We start from the raw sequence: 17179 nt of genomic DNA on the forward strand, positions 1-17179 counted from the left end.
TGTTTTCATTTGAAATAATAAATGAAATCTGTATGGTTTCATTTGCAATGACAACTGAAATCTTTATGGTTTCATGTGAAATAATGACAGAAATCTTTATATTTTCACTTGAAATGACAACTGATTCCTGCTGCTACCATGATTTTTTTACCTGCAGGAAGTGACAATATTGAAGAAACATAGAAACATAAAAGACTGACGGCAGAAAAAGACCTCGTGGTCCATCTAGTCTGCCCTTATACTTATACTGTATTTTATCTTAGGATGGATATATGTTTATCCCAGGCATTTTTCAATTCAGTCACTGTGGATTTACCAACCACATCTGCTGGAAGTTTATTCCAAGCATCTACTACTCTTTCAGTAAAATAAATGAAGTCTTTATGGTTTCACTTGAAATGACAATGGAAATCTTTGTGTTTTCATTTGAAATAATAAATGAAATCTGTATGGTTTCATTTGCAATGACAACTGAAATCTTTATGGTTTCATGTGAAATAACGACAGAAATCTTTATATTTTCACTTGAAATGACAACTGATTCCTGCTGCTACCATGATTTTTTTACCTGCAGGAAGTGACAATATTGAAGAAACATAGAAACATAAAAGACTGACGGCAGAAAAAGACATTATTATTATTATTATTATTATTATTATTATTATTATTATTATTATTGGATTTGTATGCCGCCCCTCTCCATAGACTCGGGGCGGCTAACAACAATGATAACAACAGCATGTAACAATCCAATACTAAAACAACTAAAAACCCTTATTGCCCCCGGAGGCGGAGTAAAGACGCTGAGACATGAATTGTGGATTAATTAAGAGTCATTTATTAATTAACATATTTAAATAACTTTAAATAACTTTAAATAAATCTGAATAAATAAATTTGAATATTTAATTCAAAACAAACTAAGGACCTGCAGAGCCAAAACTAACGGGGTGGAAATTCCTACCATAACATTCTTTGGCAACATTGGGCAATAACTCCTTGCTGAACCAGGTGAAGGTACCACCTTCACCTGGATCCTAGCCACGCCCCTGCGTGTGGGAGGAGATCACCCTCCAATCCCCATGGGACATTGGATCCGGTGATTCCCATGGACATCCTCTCTCCAATCCCCGACGTTGCTCGAACCTCTAGTTCCTGGAGAGAGGCGGTCCATCACCCTATAAGGATGCCCGAAAGGAGCATGTGCAGTTGCTTCTAATTGCCCATTTCCGCCCCAAACCTGCCAAACCCCAATGACCAAAGGGAGGCCTATTTATCATCTAAATGCACCACACCCCCTAACCAATCCAATCAGCACCTGTCAGTGTGGAATAGACGAAAAAACGGCCGCCTCTAAAGGGGAGGCCGCAAAAAATTCCTATTCGGCCCCGAGGCAACCTCCTTGGACACACTGTTGATAGCGGAGGGTGGCCGGGTGTTCGCTTTAAAACACAATGTGGTCCAAATACAGATCGCCCTTAAATAGGGCGATCTTTGGACCCACCTTAGTGAACTGGCAGCACGCTCTCATTGGCGCGCTGCCAGAAGCCGAACTTCCGGTTTCCAAAGAACCCGGAAGTTCGCAGCTCGAAAGAGCTGATTCACCGTCGCCCCCGCCCCTGAGGCAATTTCGGCCGACGGTTAAAAACCGTTGGCTGGGCATTTGCCCCCGGAGGCGGAGTAAAGAGGCTGAGACATGGATTGTGGATTAATTAAGAGGAGATCACCCTCCAATCCCCGTGGGACATTGGATCCGGTGATTCCCATGGACATCCTCTCTCCAATCCCTGACGTTGCTCGAACCTCTAGTTCCTGGAGAGAGGCGGTCCATCACCCTATAAGGATGCCCGAAAGGAGCATGCGCAGTTGCTTCTAATTGCCCATTTCCGCCCCAAACCTGCCACGGAGGGGGGGGTCAGATCTCAATCTTGCCCCCCCGACCCCCCCAGCCTCCTAAACTAATTCCTAGAGGCACCTCTGCAGGTCCGACAGGAAAATGGCGTTCCCCTCCTCTGATAGGTGAACGCCGTCGGCTCGGTAGAGCCAGGGGGTTTCAAATTTTATAAGGGGATGCTTCACTACACACACCCCTAACTCCCTAACCACCTTCCCGATGGCCTGGTTGACCCGCTACCTGGCCGTGTTAACGGCTTTGGGTGAAACAGCATCCCGCCAGACGAGTCTGGGAAGAATCTCAGACCACACTATGCATGTGCCTGGATACGCGGCTGCGATGGCCTGAAGGTCTTCGTGAGCCTAGATGCTCACCGACAAGCCGCTCGACTAGTAACAGCCCAGAATTGGTACTTAGTCAAGGGGACCCCATTACAGTGACAAAAGAAATATCCCGGGGTTTCCCCACGACAAGCACGAAAGGCGGCTAAAGCCGCCACCGGGCAAACGGCACCATCCGTTGTTGGTGCTAAAGCAATCTCCACACCGCGACCATGCTGGTCCGTCTTGGACTGTCGCAGGCGTATGGAGACCCCACTAGGTCATAGCTGTATGTCGCTCCACTGGAGCGCGCGCATGCTAATGTCCCGAACAGAATTGGCCAGAACTTCGCTCACACGGAAAGCCCCGAAAAAGAGTGTAGTCGCTGTCACATGGAAAAGGCAGGCTTCATAGTGTGAAGTGCACAACCTGAGCCACGTGTGGCTTAAGGCCGACAGCTGTGATATGGATAAGGGCTGCCGGGCACCAGCCGCTGGTGGCGGCCGTTCCCGGGACCACCCTTCTAACATTCTCCTAACCCGAAAGTCACTACACGTGTCAGGGAACCCTTGAGCTTTGGCGATGAACGCCAGACCTGCCAACTTGCCCCTAATGGTTTTCACGTTCAGACCACGTTGGTGTAACAGCACGCAGTGCTCCAACAACTGGTCGACCGGTATGGGCCAAATCTGTCTATAGCCCTTACTAACCCTGAACTCCATAAATTCCTTACCTGACCCGAGGTACGCAGCCCGGGTGCTTGGAGCTATCGACAGCCCAATGGCCCGATTTGCTTCTTGCCTCCAATGTTCTGCAGCCCCGCAAGGCTCCATAAGTGTCCTGGCATCTGTTCTGGTGTACTCTGCGCCCAGGGCGCCAATGCCCGGAACCTGGCAAGCTGTCCACGGGATAAAGCGTCAGCCACACCGTTCTCTAACCCCGGCACATGGCATGCCAAAAACAGTGCGTTCAGAGCCAAGGCTCTACTGACGAAAAATGGACCAGGTGCATTACCCTCTCGTTCTTTGAAGACAAAGAGTTTACCACGTGGACAACCGCCAAGTTGTCACACCAGAAATGAACCAACCGATTGGCGAGCTGACTTCCCCACAGTTCAACCGCCACCACTAAGGGAAAAAATTCTAGAAATGTAAGATCCCTACCGATACCGGCCACTGCCCACTCGGCCGGCCATGTTGAGTGGCACCACTTACCTCCTAGCATCACCCCGAAGCCAAGGGAACCCGAGGCGTCAGAGTGTAATTGCAAGTTTGCTTGGAGAAGCAAATCTTGACGCCAGAAGGAAATCCCATTAAAGTGGGCCAGGAAAGTCTGCCATACCTGCAAGTCTTCTCTGGCCCCAACATTGAGCCGCACATGGTGATGGGGTGAGCTCAAACCCTGCATGGAGGAATACAGTCTGCGTAAAAACGCCCTACTGGGAGCAATTACCCGGCATGCGAAGTGAAGCAGCCCTGTAAGCTCCTGGAGTTGCTTGAGGGTCACCTTCTTAAGACTGGACACCTCCTAAAGTTTGAGCCTTATCTTCAACAGCTTGTCCTCCGGCAGTCTGCAAGACTGCGTGGAGGAGTCTAGCTCTATACCCAAGAAGGACATCCTCGAGGATGGCCCTTCCATTTTCTCTGGCGCTAGGGGCACCCCTAAGTAAGCACATAGCCCCTCGAATGCCGCTATTAGGGCTTCGCATTGAGGCGTGCCCGCCGGGCCTGCCACCAGGAAGTCATCTAAATAGTGGATGACCGACCTGGATCCAGTTCGACTCCTGAGTGCCCACTCGAGGAAAGTGCTAAAGCTCTCAAAGAGAGCACATGAAATCGAACACCCCATGGGGAGAGTCCGATCCAGGTAAAAACTTCCCTCAAAGCAGAAACCCAGGAGATCGAAATCGTCGGGATGTATGGGCAGGAGCCTAAAAGCAGACTTGATGTCGCTCTTGCCCATAAGCGCCCTGACCCCGCAAGCCCGGACCATAGCTACTGCCGCGTCAAACGAGGCGTAACGGACTGAACACAAGTCCTCCGGTATGAAGTCGTTCACTGACTCCCCCCGGGGGAAGGAAAGATGGTGAATCAACCGGTATTCACCTTGGGCTTTCTTGGGTACCACCCCAAGGGGGGATACCCTCAAATTGGGAAAGAGAGGGGAAGAAAAGGGGCCCAGGACCCTCCCTTCGTCTACCTCTTTTTAAATCTTGATCCTGACTAAATCCTCATTACCTTGAAGGGACCTCAAATTCTTTGACATAAAAGCCCTACGGGGACCCTGATACGGAATTCTAAAGCCTTCACTAAAGCCTTGCAGGATAGCGGCCGCCCTCTCGGGCGGGCGATATCCTTGCAAGAGTTCAGCCAAGCGCTCAAGCCTGACCGGACTGGGGCCCTTGAGTCGCAGGAACGGCGGGCCTGGTCTTGTCCCTGTTGTTCCTCTTTTTTCCGGGACGCGGGCACTTGTGGGTGGCGTGGGAACCCTTGCACTTCCCGTAGGCATGTTGGAACCTACAGGAGGAGCGAGCGCAAGAGCCCTTGGCGCTGTACTCAAAACAAAGCTGGGTGGTTCGAACACCCTGCCCCGCAACCGTGCGGGGTGCAGCAGGCTCCTCCTCCATTAAATGACCGCTATCAGTCTCTTGACCCGACCTGCTCTTGCAGGTTGCTTGAAACCATAGATCGGGCACCTCCCGATCCCAGGGTAGAGAAGGGTCATACGCCACCCTCATCCGGAATGCCTCGTCGTAGTTCTGCCAGGCATCCCCCTTGACCTCAAAGTGCGCCATGGCAACGAGGTCAATGTACTTAAGGAACACCGTGGCCCTACCCGGCTCCTTCTGTATGATAACGGTGGCATAGGTCAGAAAGGTGTAAAGCCAAGACCTGAACGACCTAGGTACCTTGACCTTTTTGGCCCGATCGGTACGGGCCTCCTCATCCCTCTCCTTTTTGGGAACTTCCCTATTTAATAGGATGTAGAGGTCAATATATTCTCCCCTCCAAATCTTGTCTCTAATTGAGGGGTGCAAATGGTACCCTAAAGGAGTCGAGGAAAGGCCCACAGGCACTGCCCCCATGGCGGCTGCCATGGGGTCGTTCGAGGTGGCCACGCTGGTACTGGCCAACCCCGCAGAAAAAACGGCCGCCGTGAGGGTGGCCAATCCCGGCACAGCCACAGATCCACCCACCCCCGGGGGGGCTACCTGGGTCCCTGCCACCCCAGTCGTGCCAAGCAAAGACCCCGTGCTCACAACTGGCGCCCCGGCTGGAACCGGAGCCGGCTGTGCGGTCGCACCCCAAACCTGGGAGAATACCATGGGCGTGCTGGACCCCAAAGGAGGGCCCAGGCCGGCCGGTCCTGTTGGGGGGGTTAAGGTGGGTAACCCCTGAACAACCGGTGTGAGTGCGATGGAAAGAGACTCACCCCTGCCATCCAATGGGGCCCCGAGGGCCCCGGCCGCAGAACTGGCATCCCATGCCACAGGGTCGTTCTGGTCCGGAGCTTCTTGCGCATGCCCAGCGACAGGAGGGGCTCCCAACGCCACTGAGGGCCTTGATCCATTGCGCGCTCCGAAGGCGGCTTCCCAGCGGGCGTCCATGCGGTCCAGGCAATCTAATAGAGCAGAAAACGATTGAGCCGAGACAACAGGTTCCGGGCCTTGAGGGGCCCGGGCGGCAGGAGGGGGTTGCACCTGGGGGGTAGGAACAATAATCCCCGCCTCCCTAGCCTGTAAAGATGGGGCCCTGGCCCTCCGAGGGTGAGGGCCCTGCGGGGCCTGAGTAGCTACATGCTTCCTGGGGCCCATACCAAGCAGGCCACCCAACTCCAGCTAACTTCAAGTAGTAAGCCCAAAATTTTGGGCCTACTCCCCCCACCACCCGGATGGGAGGTCCTGAGGTCCTAAAATCCTGGGCAAACCCACCAAAGGGAAGCCCCAAAGCCTACCTCTAGGTGTGGCCCCTTACTGGAGGCCTTTGGACCGTAGTGAACCACTAGGTCACACTACCTAATCCCACTACACCCAAACAAGGCCCACCAGGCCTCACAGTACTCAAACCCCTATGCCCTCAAATAAAATTGGGGGAGCTCTCTAACCCTTAAAACCCTACCCCTCCCTTGCCAAAAAGCCCCAATTGGGGGGGGGGAAAGGGGGGTATCGGGGGGGAGGGTTCGAGGCTGGGGTGGGTGGGTTAGCTTCCCCCCCGGGGGGAGGGGCCTACCCTAAAGCCCTGTACCCCGGGCACCAAAACCTTTCCAAGCCAAATTAACCCAAAAATTCAACCTTAATAAAAACCAAAATTATAAGCTAAGGACTCAGAGGCAAAGCCTCTGAATCGGCTAAACTGCCTACCAGGCAAGGCCTCCAGGCCCCGCCGCGATCTACCCCCACCCCCCTGGAGAGTAGGCTGCCCTACACTCTGTTGGGAAAAGAGCAAAGTAAGTAAAGAAAATGAGTCAGAGGCCCACAAGCCCCTGACCCGGCAAGCCTGACGAGGCCTCGGTAGGCCCCGTTCCTCCTCAGAAGAAGCGATCCGCCGCTGCTGGTCACCGTCCGGGAACAGCCTGCACTCAAAAAGCAGGTTGTTCGCTTTAAAACGCAATGCGGTCCAAATACAGATTGCCCTTAAATAGGGCGATCTTTGGACCCGCCTCAGCAAACCGGCAGCGCGCTCTCATTGGCGCGCTGCCAGAAGCCGAACTTCCGGTTTCCAAAGAACCCGAAAGTTCGCAGCTCGAAAGAGCTGATTCACCGTCGCCCCCGCCCCTGAGGCAATTTTGGCCGACGGTTAAAAACCGTTGGCCGGGCATTTATAAAACCAAACATACACACAAACATACCATGCATAAATTGTAAAGGCCTAGGGGGAAGGAATATCTCAGTTCCCCCATGCCTTACGAAAGGCGAGGAGGGTGGGGGCAATTCTAATCTCTGGGTGTAGCTGGTTCCAGAGGGCCGGGGCCGCCACAGAGAAGGCTCTTCCCCTGGGACCCACCAAACGACATTGTTTAGTTGACGGGACTCGGAGAAGGCCCACTCTTTGTGACCTAACTGGTTTCTGGGATTCGTGCGACAGAAGGCAGTCCCGGAGGTAATCTGGTCCGGTGCCATGAAGGGCTTTATAGGTCATAACCAACATTTTGAATTGTGACCGGAAATTGATCGGCAACCATTGCAGACTGCGGAGTGTTTGTGTAACATGGGCATATTTGGAAAAGCCCATGATTGCTCTCGAAGCTGCATTCTGCATGATCTGAAGTTTCCGAACACTTTTCCAAGGCAGCCCCATGTAGAGAGCATTACAATAGTCGAGCCTCGAGGTGATGAGGGCATGAATGACTGTGAGCAGTGACTCCCGGTCCAGATAGGGCCGCAACTGGTGCACCAGGCGAACCTGGGCAAACGCCCCCCTCGGCACAGCTAAAATATGTTTCTCTAATGTGAGCTGTGGATCGATGAGGACGCCCAAGTTGCGGACCCTCTCTGAGGGGGTCAATGACTCCCCCCCTAGGATGATGGACGGACAGATAGAATTGTCCCTGGGAGGCAAAACCCACAGCCACTCCGTCTTATCAGGGTTGAGTTTGATTCTGTTGACACCCATCCAGACCCCAACAGCCTTCTTGTGGTCCATCTAGTCTGCCCTTATACTATTGGCTGTATTTTGTCTTAGGATGGATATATGTTTATCCCAGGCATGTATCAATTCAGTCACTGTGGATTTACCAACCACGTCTGCTGGAAGTTTATTCCAAGCATCTACTACTCTTTCAGTAAAATATTTTTCTTCTCATGTTGCTTCTGATCTTTCCCTCAACTAACCTCAGACTGTGCCCCCTTGTTCTTGTGTTCACTTTCCTATTAAAAACACTTCCCTCCTGAACCTTATTTAACCCTTTAACATATTTAAATGTTTCAATCATGTTCCCCCCTTTCCCTTCTGTCCTATTGCAATATCACTTGTACAGTTCTGGTCTCTGCACCTCAAGAAGGATAGAATGGAACTGCGAAAAGTGCAAAAAAAGGCCAACAAGAATGATCATGGAAATGGAGCCCCTTCCTTATGAAACCGGGTTGCAATGCCTTGGTCTCTTCAGCCTTGAAAGACGGCATTTAAGGGGTGACTTGATCAAAGTTTATAAAATCATGCATGGGATAGAAAAGGTGGATCCTTTTCTCTATCACACAATACTTGGACTAAGCTCATAGGTAAGAAAGTGAGGACAAATCAAGGGAAATATTTCTTCACCCAGAGGGTCGCTGGTTTATGGAATTCACTTCCAGAAGAGGTTGTGACAGCTGTCAGCCTTGATAGCTTCAAGGCAGGATAGGACAGATTCATGGATGCCAAGTGTATCAGTGGTTATTGAAATGGATGTCCATGTGCCACCTCTATGTTGGTTGAGGCAGGCAGGATTCCCTTGAGTACCATTTGTTGGGGGTCAGGGGAAAGGGAGGGTCTTGCCTTCTCTTTCTGCTCAAGGTCCCCATGGACAATTGGTGGATCACTGTGTGACACAGAATGCTGGACTCGATGGGCTTTGGCCTGATTCAGCATGGCTCTTTTTAGGCTCTTATATTCTTATGTTCACTTAGACTTATATACCTCTTCAGTGTGCTTTACATAGGAATAGCAATGTAGCCGCCCACCAGGAGTGACAGTTTCCAATATCCAGTTGAAAATAGCATCTATTTTTCGCATGCTTTGCTTTCCCTCTGGCTTCCTTTAGCTTTGCAAAGAGTTTCTTTTCTATTCCTTTCTTTTAAACCTTGGGATTATTTGGAGGGAGGGAAGAGGGGATGCTGTTCTAATTTCTACCTTTAAAAAAATGTAATTCAAACTGGAGATTTGTTTGTATTTGTGGCTCACCTGAACCCCCCCCCCCATAAATCATGATAGGACAAGCCATCATTTATTTATTTATTCATTTGTCCAATACATAAATACATAGGAAGAAAATAGACATGTGATAATATAAAAAGAGGGTGAAGGTGAACTTAGAGGAGAGGATATATGAAAGGAAGAGAATATATAAGATAGATGAAAAAAAGGAAAGACAATTGGACAGGGGCCGAAAGGCACACCAGTGCACTTATGTACGCCCCTTACTGGCCTCTTAGGAACCTGGAGAGGTCAATCGTGGAGAGTCTAAGGGAGAAGTGTTGGGGGTTAGGGGTTGACACAATTGAGTCCGGTAGTGAGTTCCAAGATCCATCATCAAATAAATGCTTTTCAGAATCTCCATTTAATATCATAATAGCCGCCCCGAGTCTACGGAGAGGGGCAGCGTACAAATCTAATAAATAATAATAATAATAATAATAATAATAATAATAATAATAATAGCAACAACAACAATAACAATACCAAGGCTATTGGGGAACTACAGATTTTTTAATGCTTGGGGTTTCACTAATATAGTAAGGAAGAAGGTGTAGAAATGTAGCTGTTGTTGTTGTTGTTTTATTAATCAGATTTCTCTGCTGCCTTCTCCTGGGACTCTGGGCGGCTCACGGTAAACTACTGCTGCTACCACTGCTTCTACTACTATTATTATTACTTTAAGACACTGTCCAGCTTCATGGACTTCTCTGTGGTGGCTTTTTTATTCTTTCCATATGCCTGAAGAGGGAAAGCCCATGTGTGTGACTTTGAATAGCAGTTTAACCTGGGAGAAACGAATGAAGTAGTTTAAGTCAGTGTTTCCCAACCTTGGCGACTTGGAGATATCTGGACTTCAACTCCCAGAATTCCCCAGCCAGCAAATGCAGGCTGGGGAATTCTGGGAGTTGAAGTCCAAATATCTTCAAGTTGCCAAGGTTGGGAAACAGAGAAACATGACTTCATGCAGGGTGGCGCAGCAGGTAGAATGCTGAAGCTGACTGTAGATCTGTAGGTCAGCGGTTCAAATCTCATCACCGGCTCATGGTTGACTCGGACTTTCATCGTTCCGAGGTGGGTAAAATGAGGAGCCGGATTGTGGGGCAATAGGCTGGCTCTGTTTTTAAAAAAGTGCTATTGCTATCATGCTGTAAGCTGCCCTGAGTCTAAGGAGAAGGGCGGCATAAAAACCGAATAAATAAAATAAAAATAAACATGACTTCATGGCTGAGAACACATACAGTCTGCTCACCCTTGGAAGAATCTAGACCAGGAGTCAGCAACCTTAAACACGCAAAGAGCCACAAAGGTCCTAACCCCTCATTCAATTCTGGATCCAACGGGAAGTCCAGTTCTCCCCCCATAGAGGCATGATGGAGTTGAGCTAGGGCAACGGCTCCCGTGCCAGCAGATATGGCTCTGCATGCCACCTGTGGCCCTCGCACCATAGATTCACCATCACTGTCCTATAGAGTCCACAAGTGAAGACTGAGGACCTTGGGGAATGGGCAACCACTCTAGGAGCAAGACTTAGAGACAGGTGGCTGGAAGCAGATGGATCTAGCAGAGGACAGGGGCCGAATGAACAAGAAGGAATAGTGGACCTAATAATGATGAATCCAGGGAGGCTCCGGAGCCAGGTTAATCCCAAATTGAGGCCGGGAAATCTGGGAGAATCCAGCGAACGCCTGCTTACTTAAAAGAGTGTGCATAGACCCATCTGAGCGGCAAGGAGGGTAATGTGTCGGTTGTCCACTACATGGCTGATCACAAGCGAATGAAGCAAGAGTGTGATTGATTGTTCCATTTGAAAAGCCGGGTATAAAAACCCGGCTGTTGACAATTATTTTGTATTTTTGTATCCTAAGTTACATTGATGAGTTACAGTTGCAGTTGTTCTGCGATGTAAAGCACCAAATAAAAAATATGGAACTTAAAATAATCTCTTCTTACGAACACCTATATTGATCGATTTATTTATTTATTTATTTATTTATTGATTGATTGATTGATTGAATTTGTATGCTGCCCCTCTCCGGAGACTCGGGGCGGCTAACAGCAATAATAAAACAGCATATAATAATAATCCAGTACTAAAAACAGTTAAAAACCCATTATTATAAAAACCAAACATACATACAGACATACCATGCATAAAATTGTAAAGGCCTAGGGGGAAAGAGTATCTCAATTCCCCCATGTCTGATGGCAGAGGTGGGTTTTAAGGAGCGTATGAAAGGCAAGGAGGGTGGGGGCAATTCTAATCTCTGGGGAGAGTTGGTTCCAGAGGGCCGGGGCCGCCACAGAGAAGGCTCTTCCCCTGGGTCCGCCAAGCGACATTGTTTAGTTGATGGGACCCGGAGAAGACCCAGTCTGTGGGACCTAACTGGTCGCTGGGATTCGTGCATCAGAAGGCGGTCCCTGAGATACTTTTCGAGATACGAACCGTGTGTTCAAGCCTGTTTTGCCTGTACTCATGAACCATTTTCTATTTACAAAGCCTCGCTTCTCTCTCAGCTGCTGTTGTGGCAGAGAGCAGCGGCCAAAATGGTGCTCCCGGCAGCCGCCCAATCCTGCTGCCAAAATCTCCCCTTGCCTACTGCATCCTTCGCCCCATCCTGCTGCCAAAATCTCCCCTTGCCTACTGCATCCTTCGCCCCATCCTGCTGCCAAAATCTCCCCTTGCCTACTGCATCCTTCGCCCCATCCTGCTGCCAAAATCTCCCCTCCAGACACTAAGATGCCCCCAATTGCTTCCAAGATCACCCTTCTAGCCGCTTCTTATGCCAACCCAAATCACTTCCAAAATCACCCCTCTAGATGCTTCCTACGCCACTCAAAATTGCTTCCAAAATCTTCCAAAATCACCTCTCCTTTCAAAATTCATCACTTCTCCTCGCTCCCTTTCTTCACTCCATTTGCCTTCGTTAGGACCTGGGAAGTTTCTAGGGTTTGATTTTGGAATGGTTTTGGGACGGCATAGGAAGTGGCTAGGGGGGTAATTTTGGAAGCGAATTGGGGCAGCATTGGAAGCCTGTGATCTTTAAACATCTCATTTTTATGGCTTCTTCTGATGCTCATTGCAGAGTTAGTATGTTTGACCATTTTAGGAAAGCTGCATATATACTGGTTACCCATTAAAACATCAGTGTTGGCTGATGTTTTAAATTATTACTATACTGTTTATTGTTGGTGATGGGGATATTTTAAAGCTGTTGATTCCTTTGATTTGTGCTTAGATAAAAGTGCATTTCCACCCAAAGTAGATCTTTACTAATAACCGCTAGTAATAACCAAAGCTTGTTGAATACAAAATCACAAAATAAAAATGAAAAAAAAATTAGGGCAACGTGTGTTTATATGTTTGCTAGTCAAGTGTTTTATTTTAATTCAAACATTTAATAAATATTATTTTTTTAAAGGGAAAGTAAAAATATAATATTTCCGGGACTTCAGTTGTACAGATAGTTGCTCTATGGCCTCAACCCACTCCAGCCAGGGCTGGTACCATGGCGGTTGCAATTTAGAACACACCTCAAAGTTCCATCATTTGAAATATCGCAGTTGGGCATTTGAGGATTGAAGGCAGTTGCTGAAACAGCAAGTTGTGTGTGTGTGTGTGTGTATGTATGTTCTGTGTTTATTCCTTAATTAATTGTGTGTGTGTATGTGTGCAAGTGTTTGGGTGGGTGGGTGTTTAAGGTTGCCCTCTCTCCTTTTAAAACTGATGGCAATGGAGCAATGGCCAAAAGACATGAAGTTTTGTCTCTCTTTTTCCCTGCAGATCCTAGAAAATGGAGGATATCAAAGGACATCAAGGAACGGTAAGGCTTCCCCCCCATCTTCCATCAGGGGGCCTTTCTTTCTTTCTTTCTTTCTTTCCTTCCTTCCTTCCTTTCTTTCTTTTTCTTTCCTTCCTTCCTTCCTTTCTTTCTTTTTCTTTCCTTTCTTCCTTTCTTTTTTCTGTCTTTCCTTCCTTCCTTTCCTTCCTTCTTTCCTTCCTTTCTTTCCTTCCTTCCTTCCTTTCATTCCTTCCTTCCCATTTTTCTTTCTTTTCTTTCTTTCCTTTCTTTCTTTCCTTTCCTTCTTTCTTTTTTTTTCTGTCTTTCCTTCCTTTCTTTCCTTCCTTCCTTTCTTTATTTCCTTCCTTCCTTCCATTCCTCTCTTGCCCTTCCTTCCTTCCTTCCCTTCCTTCCTTCCTTTCCTTCCTTCCTTCCTTTCCTTCCTTTCTTTCTTTTTTTTCTTTCTTTCTATCTTTCTTTCCTTCCTTCCCTTCCTCTCTTGCCATTCCTTCCTTCCTTCTTTCCTTCCTCTCTTGTCCTCCCTCCCTTCCTCCCTTCCTTCCTTTGGGTTCGGGTAGAGTAAAGGTTAGTGTTAGAGTCCAAGTGCTATTGCTGTAACTGATCCTTTTTCTTATCCCCATGCAAATAGGAGAAGCGTCACACAAATTTTTTCACCTGCTGCTTCCCGTGGAGGAGAAGGAAGAATCAGGTATTATTATCTTGCACTTCCTTTAGAAAATCTCGCAGCTTTTTATTTCATTCCTAGTGGGTTTCCACACATTATTTGCTTTTACATTGATTCCTGTGGGAAGAATTGCTTCTACTTACAAACTTTTCTAATTAAGAACCTGGTCACGGAACGAATTAGGTTCTTAAGTAGAGGTACCACTGTATTCTTCCTGTGTGCGACGTTTTTATGCACACACACACACACAAGGACACCAGGGGTGAAATACTCCTGGGTCACGCGTGGCTGTCAGTCATCGAAGAGCCGGTCGTGAAGGGAGCGTGAGGCTCCGCCCACCCACCTGGATGCAGCCCCTCCTTTGACTTTTACCCTCTGCACATGTGCAATGCATTCTGGGCATGTGCAGAGGGTAAAAGAAGCCAAATGGCGGCATCCGGGTGAGTGGGCGCAGCCTTACCCTCCCTTTGCAACCATTTCGCCAACGACTGGGAGTATTTCAAAATACAAACACACACACACACACCAATTTATGTTATTAGTGTCCTCCTTACACTTCTTTTTTTTTTCAGCGGAGAAATAAAGAAGTGGATGACATGAATGTCATATTCCTCTGCGAAAGCGGACTGGACGGAATAGGTAATAGAATGCATTTCTGTGCATAAAATGTATTTATTTGTATTTGTATTTATTAGATTTGTATGTTGCCCCTCTCCAAAGACTCGGGGCGGCTAACAACAATATAAAAAGACAATGTAAACAAATCTACTATTAAAACAATCTAAAAACCCCAATTGAAAGAACCACTCGTACATACAAGCATACCATGTGTTCTGTCGGGCTCTCTGGTACACTCCTCCCAAAAATTCACAGGTACAAATTTCAGACACACAGACGTTTGAAAATTCAAAACAATGTTCTTTATAATGAAAATTCACTTAAAACTAAGCCCTCTTTTTTTATAGCAAAGAGCACTGGTCTCCAAACAAACTGGTAATTTGTACAAGTCCCTTATCAGTTCTGTGATACTTAGATTGCAGCTGTGAGGCAATTCACAGTCCTTCTTTCACAAAGTGAAACACACTTTGCTCTGGTTTAGTTTCAAAGTGGGGAAAAATCAGCACAAAAAGGTCAAAGTCAGCAAAGCAGTCACGAAACACAATGATCAGATAATCCTCCACAATGGCCAAACTCACAGACTGCTATTTATAGCAGCCGCACTAATTACCACAGCCCCACCCAACCACAGGTGGCCTCATTTTCTTTGATAATAATCTCTCAGTTGTTGTTGCCTATGGATTGCTCTCGGCATGCGTGGCTGTATCATTAACTCTTGTTCTGAATCCAAGGAGGAGCTAGATAATTGATCTCCTCCTGAGCTGTCTGCCACACTCTTCTCCTCCCTGTCACTCATGTCTTCTTGGTCAGAGAAGCCTTCATCAGCAGATTCCACCGGGGGCAAAACAGGCCTGCAGCATGTGGATGTCTTCCCCACATCCACAGTCCTTGGGGCAGGAGCTGGGCCAGAGCTAACCACAACACCATGTATAAATTGTATAAGCCTAGGGGGAAGTGAAATTTCAATTCCCCCATGCCTGACGACAGAGGTGGGTTTTAAGGAGCTTGCGAAAGGCCAGGAGGGTGGGGGCAACTCTGAAGTTTCCGAACACTTTTCAAAGGTAGCCCCATGTAGAAAGCATTACAGTAGTCGAACCTCGAGGTGACAAGGGCATTTATTTTATTTATTTATTTATTCGATTTTTATGCCACCCTTGTCCTTCGACTAAGGGCAGCTTACAACATGTTAGCAAAAGCACTTTTATAACAGAGCCAGCAAATTGCACCCAGACTCTATATATTTGTATAATCAGTTAGTGGTTGGTTTCTCTCAGAATCCATTATAGGGATAATTTAAAAAAATACTAAACTAAAGTGAAAAATAGGCCCAAAATGTTTTCATATTCCATTCACATTCTAGTGAAATACACTACATGTTACTCTTGTTACGTCTCTGGTTGAATTCTGGCCCAAATCAGTGTACGCAGAAAGGATGGAGGAAGTTCCTTGTACAATTCTATTAAAGAACGCTGACTTTCCTAGTTATTAACAGATCTTATCAGTTGAATTCTGCAACAAAACCTCTCTACATATTCTGTTTAAGTAGTGATATGTATTTATATATACGAGTTGTGTTCCTGGATAATTGGTAATGACTCAAAGAAGTAGTTCCCCTCCATATGGGCCACTTCAGGTTTAGAGAACTGCAAGCGAATCACAGAGAAATTCCTGCTTTGCGAACTTGAATTTGCCAGGTGAATAGTATTGACTAAGGCGAAATGAAGGGTTAAAGGTCAATCTATCACAGGTTTTCCTATTGCCGAACCCCACAACTGTAGGAAGAGTCTAGAGCAGTTTGCTTTCCGCTTGACAGGACTGCCCCCTTGAGGACATGGCAGGGCACTGCAATCTTATGTTGAAATGGAGCTTGAGATGCTTGCTGACTAATTGGTGCTAAGCTGGTGAATGCAGTTGAAGAGAGTTTAATAGTGAGGACAAGGGTCAGCAAGCCACTCTGGAGCTGCATGTGTCTCTTTCACCCCTCTGCTGTGGCTCACTGTCGCCAGTCGGCTCCACAGTTGATAGGGCTTTTGGTTAGGACAGGTGGAGGAAATAGGATGCTGCAGTAGGAGGAGACTCTATGGTGGGGGGAACTGGACTTCCGGTTTGAGATATATATACTGTATATGTTTCTTGGTGATAAGGAAAAATAGATACGGAAGTAAGACTGATGTATAAGATCTGTTATTAACAATACATTAAAAATAGCTATGTTATGGATTGTGAGCACAATAAGAAATGGAAAATAGATTTACTACACAAATGTCCAATGTTTTTAAATATCTTGAGAAGGGTGACATACAAATCTAATTAATAATGATAATGATGATGATTATGATATTGATGATGATGATGATGATTTATTTATTTATTTATATATTTATTCTTTGTCCAATATACAATACATATGAAAGAGAATAGACATTAAGTAATGTATATAAAGATAGAAAGTAAGAAAGAAGAGAAGTAGAAGGAAAGAAGAGAAAATATATGATATATGAGATAAGGAAAGGCCATTGGACAGGGGACGAAAGGCACATCAGTACACTTATATACGCCCATTACTGACCTCTTAGGAACCTGGAGAGGTCAATCATGGAGAGTCTTAGGGAGAAATGTGGAGGGCTGGGGGCTGACACCACTGAGTCCGGCAATGAGTTCCACGCTTCGACAACTCGATTGTTAAAGTCATATTTTTTACAGTCCAGTTTGGAGCGGTTAATATTAAGTTTGAATCTGTTGCGTGCTCTTGTGTTGTTGCTGTTGAAGCTGAAGTAGTCGTTGACCGGAAGGACGTTGCAGCATATGATCTTGTGGGCAATACTTAAATCGTGTTTTAGGTGCCGCAGTTCTAAACTTTCAAGATCCAGGATTGTTAGTCTATTTTCGTAAGGTATTCTGTTTCGAGTGGAGGAGTGATGGGCTCTTCTGGTGAAATACCTTTGGACGTTTTCGAGAGTGTTGATGTCTGAGATGTAGTGTGGGTTCCA

Source organism: Erythrolamprus reginae, unplaced genomic scaffold (assembly GCF_031021105.1).
Source record: "Erythrolamprus reginae isolate rEryReg1 unplaced genomic scaffold, rEryReg1.hap1 H_30, whole genome shotgun sequence".
In the NCBI taxonomy this organism is placed as follows: Eukaryota; Metazoa; Chordata; class Lepidosauria; order Squamata; family Dipsadidae; genus Erythrolamprus; species Erythrolamprus reginae.